The sequence below is a fragment of the Perissodus microlepis genome, chromosome 9 (genome assembly GCF_051167445.1).
Source record: "Perissodus microlepis isolate ML-2025 ecotype Zambia chromosome 9, ASM5116744v1, whole genome shotgun sequence".
NCBI lineage: Eukaryota > Metazoa > Chordata > Actinopteri > Cichliformes > Cichlidae > Perissodus > Perissodus microlepis.
The window spans coordinates 1,368,469-1,375,190 of record NC_140469.1 but is presented as its reverse complement, the minus strand read 5'-3'; positions in this window follow the sequence as shown (position 1 = coordinate 1,375,190).

Sequence of the window (6,722 nt, the reverse complement as noted above, 5' to 3'; positions counted from 1 at the left end):
TAGTCCATGTACAATGCTAACGGGGGGATCCTTTTTTATCCAGGTATGCTTTTACTGCATTGGCAGTGTGTTTATCATCACTGTCCCCTTGAAGATTAAGCCAGATACTATCTATCAGATACTATCTAAATGTTATTGCATGGTGGATCAAAATCTGATGGCTGATGCAGCCCAAACATGACAGAGCCTCCAAAAGTGTTTTACTTTTGATGGCTAAACACTGCTGTACATCCCCCCCGACCCCCTTTTACACACCAATAATGATTTGAACCCAAAATGTCAAATTTGGATTCATCACTTCATAAGACCTCCATTTAAGCCACCTCTGACGAGGCTCCGGTGAGGACCCAGATGCATCTCTCAGGTCCTGCATCAACTTTTTGCTGTATTTCTTCACACTTGATGCTGTTGAGATGCTGTTCATCTGCTGCAATTTGGTTTTTTTAGGCCTGCCATGTCTTCTTTTGTCCACTACTTGTCCAGTTTCCTCAATTTTTTTAAAGACACACTGCCTAAGACATGTCAAGCTTTTGGCTAAAAGATCAGAAAGGATAATTACAGTAGAAAGCTGGAGTAGGAACTCCAGCAGAACAGCATGAGAGAGATGTGGAGTGGCATGAAGACAATCACTGGATCCCTGTGGACAGTGAGGACAGAGCCAGTGATTTCATGTGTTGTGTTTTTCCTCAGATTCAATACTGCAGTAAATGCTCATCCCCCTACTAGCTTACCTGTAATCAGCCTGCAATCCTGACACCCCTCCTCCACCTGTCACTTTCACTCATGATCAGGTTCAGAGGCAAATGAGAATACTTCACTCAGGCAAGTCTGGACCAGGTGAGGTGAGCCCCCGTGTCCTCAAGGTTTGTGCCCCCAGCTTTGTGGACTCTTTCATAAACAGAGGGTCCCAGTGCTGTGGAAGACGTCATTCCTCGTCCCTGTACCAAAGACGCCACGTCCCAGTTAGGGATGGGTATCATTTAGGTTTTATCCGATACCAGTGTCAAACCGGTACTTTTGAAACGGTGCCGGTGCTTAAACGGTGCTCAAACCGGTGCTCAAACCGGTGCTTAAAGAATGGAGAACACAAAATTGGTCCAAAAACCTCTCATGTTCAGCTGTTTTTTTTGTAAAAAGGTAACAATGTTAGCCTTTTCTGCAGCTATGGGGCATATATGGTATCACTCTTGGCTGGAAGCAGTGCTTAATCAATGGAAAAAACACAAGCTTTGTCCAAAAACCTCTCATGTTTAGCTGTTTTCCACTTTTTCTTTGGTCATTTTAGCCTTTTTGGCCAGGGTGAAGGGAGTATCTGCCATCAAACAAGAAGACAGCCGCATGTAACTACGACGGTGTTTGCTAGTTCACCTTACATGCATTAATGTAATAACGTGGTTAGCCTACTCAACGTAAATTACACACGAACAACATTAAGCTACTCACGCAGAGAAGAACGGCTGCTGCTGCATCATCATCCTCATCATTTCTGCTACACTGGCAGGGCTAGGGGCCAGGACTCTCCTCTTCGGGTTCTTGGGGGATGTTGCTAACTCCGGGTCCGATAACAGGCAACCCACCCGCAGTAGATGCGCTCGGTGTGAGGTCTCGCAGCAAGCTATCAAATACTGTGCATTTCTCGGCTTTTAAAAAAACGCTATGCATCGCCAGGTGTTTCATCAGATTCGAGGTGTTACCTCCTTTGCACAGTATCACCTTAAAGCACTTGTTGCAGGCTGCTGAGTTTGCATATTTTGCTGTGAAGTACAGCCAGACTTTTGACCGCTTCGCCTTGGGCATTTTTAATCTGTAGCTCTGCTCTAAAAGAACGTACGTACCTGGACCCGCCTACTATCCTCGGAAACGTAAAATGATTGGCTAGAATTCAAAGTGTATGACATCGCAGGGAAAAAAAAAAAAAAAGCACCGAAATAAAGCACCGAAATGTGCGCTGCTTTTCGGTCTGGTTACTACCGTTTATGTCAGAACCGGTGCCATCATGGCACCGGATACCGGTATCCATCCCTATTCCTACCGCAGGATGAAGGCCTAAAGTGAGGTGATGGGGGTTGATAGAGGCCATTTCAAGTGCTTCTGACCACTCCAACTGCCTGCAAAATAGCGGAGAGACCCTCCTGGATACATCAGAGCCACTGCAAAAAGGTTGAGGTCCCAGAGGATTCCACTTCCTCCACAGAAATCAACTAGTAGAGGAAAGTTTCACCCTCACTTGGTTGCTTCAGTGGCGAGGGAGAAGTGCTGATTGGGCGCCCGTAGGGAATTGCTCGCACTTCAACCTCCAGCCATTGGCCAACTCTAGAGTAATCAAGTAGTAGGGTGTGATGGACATGTACGTAGCCATGGGAAGGTGGACCCTCCTGGTTACCTTGACTACGACGCTCACCTTTACAGGACAAAGACAGAATCGGCAAATACAGACTATTATGTCTGTTCCCATATGCCCAGCATGTCAACACACCCCACACTATATGTGTTCCTGGACCAACTCCCAGGGAAGAACCACTCCATGATACTAGCAGAGGAAGGGGGACTTTGCGTCCTCATCAACAACACCTGCTGCACTTACATACCAGACGATGTACATTCATCAAACATGACTGACGCCCTGAATGCTTTGAGACAGATCCAGCAGGCCCAAAATCAGGACTATGTAAGTGATACAAGTGACTGGTTTTCTTGGCTTTACACTGGCTCCTGGTTACAGGTGCTAAAAAGACTACTCATCGGAGTTGGGATATTTTTACTTTTTTGTGTGTCTTTGTAACGTGTACAGGGAGTGCAGAATTATTAGGCAAGTTATATTTTTGAGGAATAATTTTATTATTGAACAACAACCATGTTCTCAATGAACCCAAAAAACTCATTAATATCAAAGCTGAATGTTTGTGGAAGTAGTTTTTAGTTTGTTTTTAGTTTTAGCTATTTTAGGGGGATATCTGTGTGTGCAGGTGACTATTACTGTGCATAATTATTAGGCAACTTAACAAAAAACAAATATATACCCATTTCAATTATTTATTTTTACCAGTGAAACCAATATAACATCTCCACATTCACAAATATACATTTCTGACATTCAAAAACAAAACAAAAACAAAACAGCGACCAATATAGCCACCTTTCTTTGCAAGGACACTCAAAAGCCTGCCATCCATGGATTCTGTCAGTGTTTTGATCTGTTCACCATCAACATTGCATGCAGCAGCAACCACAGCCTCCCAGACACTGTTCAGAGAGGTGTACTGTTTTCCCTCCTTGTAAATCTCACATTTGATGATGGACCACAGGTTCTCAATGGGGTTCAGATCAGGTGAACAAGGAGGCCATGTCATTAGTTTTTCTTCTTTTATACCCTTTCTCGCCAGCCACGCTGTGGAGTACTTGGACGCGTGTGATGGAGCATTGTCCTGCATGAAAATCATGTTTTTCTTGAAGGATGCAGACTTCTTCCTGTACCACTGCTTGAAGAAGGTGTCTTCCAGAAACTGGCAGTAGGACTGGGAGTTGAGCTTGACTCCATCCTCAACCCGAAAAGGCCCCACAAGCTCATCTTTGATGATACCAGCCCAAACCAGTACTCCACCTCCACCTTGCTGGCGTCTGAGTCGGACTGGAGCTCTCTGCCCTTTACCAATCCAGCCACGGGCCCATCCATCTGGCCCATCAAGACTCACTCTCATTTCATCAGTCCATAAAACCTTAGAAAAATCAGTCTTGAGATATTTCTTGGCCCAGTCTTGACGTTTCAGCTTGTGTGTCTTGTTCAGTGGTGGTCGTCTTTCAGCCTTTCTTACCTTGGCCATGTCTCTGAGTATTGCACACCTTGTGCTTTTGGGCACTCCAGTGATGTTGCAGCTCTGAAATATGGCCAAACTGGTGGCAAGTGGCATCTTGGCAGCTGCACGCTTGACTTTTCTCAGTTATTTTGCGCCTTGGTTTTTCCACACGCTTCTTGCGACCCTGTTGACTATTTTGAATGAAACGCTTGATTGTTCGATGATCACGCTTCAGAAGCTTTGCAATTTTGAGACTGCTGCATCCCTCTGCAAGATATCTCACTATTTTTGACTTTTCTGAGCCTGTCAAGTCCTTCTTTTGACCCATTTTGCCAAAGGAAAGGACGTTGCCTAATAATTATGCACACCTGATATAGGGTGTTGATGTCATTAGACCACACCCCTTCTCATTACAGAGATGCACATCACCTAATATGCTTAATTGGTAGTAGGCTTTCGAGCCTATACAGCTTGGAGTAAGACAACATGCATGAAGAGGATGATGTGGACAAAATACTCATTTGCCTAATAATTCTGCACTCCCTGTATATTGCCATGTCTAAAACTCATGATTAACCGCATAATATTTTCCACTGTTGCTGCATATACAGCCGTGACAAATGATGATGATGACTCCGACCTGTTGGAACATGAAGACTTTGTGTGATTAATGACGATGTGACAGAAAATGTACAACAAGGTGTTACATACTGATATCTCATTTAAAGTTTTACTGACAACAGGAGGGAATGTCAATGGAAAATTGTACTTAGTAGTCAGTATAATCTTTTAATGATATAAGTTTGCATATGGTAGAATACTGCATGTAATCATTTGTGTTTAGAAGTATATAGTTGGTGGCATATTGAAAGAATGTCTCATCCTAGGAGGTCTGTAACATTCCAGGGTGTTCTGGCGTTCACCCCCACATCCTAGGAGTATGGGAGAGGTCGTACCTTGTTTTATTGTTTTACGGTAGGATTAACGTAGCTATATCAGTTTTAGTCTAAGTGCCTTTTTACATATAGATGAACTGTTGGACTTTCCAGACCAGCAGGTTAAGGGAAGTCGTTTATGGGGTCACACTCTGACACACACACACACACACACACCTCCACATTCCAATGTAAGGAACAAGCGCTCACTGGAGTTTATAAATAAAGACCGGGGCAGTCTCTCAGCGCGTGTCTCTGAGCCTCAGTCTTGGAGTGTCAGTTCTGGAGGCTGCCCTTGCTAGCAAGAAATTCCGTGTGTTTCTCTTCTCTGATTCTCTACTGAAGAAGTGTTTTAGAGTATATCTCTTAACAGATTCTTTCTGTTTTCAAGATTCAACAGTCACATGCGTAGTTGTACAAGTGAAATGTATCCTGACACACTCCTCGACTGCAAAAGGGGAGAGAAGAACATTATATACATTAAGTGAATATATACATGGGGAGCACTATGTGCAGCAAGTGGGTGAATTGTGTACATTAAATGAATTAAATAAAATAGACAATCTGAAAATTTAAAATTAAAAATCTGAAATGTACATTGTTGTTAAAGTGTGTTAAAGTGTCTAGAAGAGAGTCCTGTCTCAGTCACGTGTGTGTGTGTGTGTTATGGTTTAGGGCCTGGGGATAGAAGCTCCTCTTGAGTCTCTCTGTCCTTCCCCGGATGGTGCAGAACCTTCTGCCTGACTGCAGAAGTTGGAGCAGTTTGTTGCCAGGATGGGACGGGTCCTTCAGTGTCTGAGCTGTTCTGGTCCAGCAACTCCTGGTGTAGATGTCCTGAAGGGGGTGAAGCAGTCCTGCAGCAGCGCTCTGCTGTACGGATCACTCTCTGAAGAGCTTTTTGGTCCTTAACACAGCTGTTCCCAAACCAGGATGAGATGTCCTGTGTGAGGATGCTCTCCACAGCGCCTGTATAGAAAATCTTGATGACTGGCAAGACCCTGAACTTCCTCAGTTATCGTAGGGGGTACAGGCGCTTTAAGGCTAAAGGGTGGCCCAATGAACAGTCTGGTACAATCATTGTTACAAAGGAGCAATTTGTGGGAGCATGGAGACACCAGCAGGGGGAGACTGCACCATTATTTCCTCAAGAAACACCTTCACACTGACTTTGGGAAATTTTTATCAGTATGTGTCCTGTCCTACCAGACGGGATAAAATCTTGGACCTTTGTTATGGATCGGTGAAGAATACTTAATACTTAAATCCCTCCCACTTCCTCTGCTGAACTGTTGTTATATGGTCAGAAGAATCTGTGCTTACTTTGGAGGAATTTTTTAAATGTACAGATTTGGAAGTTTTAATCCAGTCTTGTGGAGATGATCTTTGGTGGATGTTACTAGCTCATATGCAGTTTTTTGTAAAGACATGATTATACCCCTAATCGTGTTAAGGTGTGCCTTAACAATAAGCCACGGGTCACCAAAAGCATTAAATCCTATTTAAGGAAAAAGAGACTGGCTTTTTTAAAGAGGGGGCTGTTACTAACTTTCTTGCAGCCACCAAAGAACTGAAAACCAAAATCCTGAAAGCAAAACAGAGCTACAAAAACCTTCTTGAAAGCAAATTGGCTGCAAAAAAATGGGGGTCTGTCTGGACTTGTATGAAAACCACACCCCAGCCACCAAGTGTGGTTCAATTTCTTACTCTTAAAACCCAAAAATTACTTTCCAAAATATACAGAATGCTTTCTAAAACAGATGAATCAATATCACTTCCTATTGCAAAATGGGAAGCGGATTTATCAGTTAACTTAGACCAAAACTTCTGGTCTCAGATTTGCTTAAAAACCTTTCATTTAATTAGAAATCCCAGTCTTCAATTAATTCAATAGAAAATACTACATAGAGTGCACTATACAGGTCATCGGATGTTCAAGATGGGCTTTACGTCTACCAACAACTGCTCACACTGTCAAACCAATACACCGGACAAT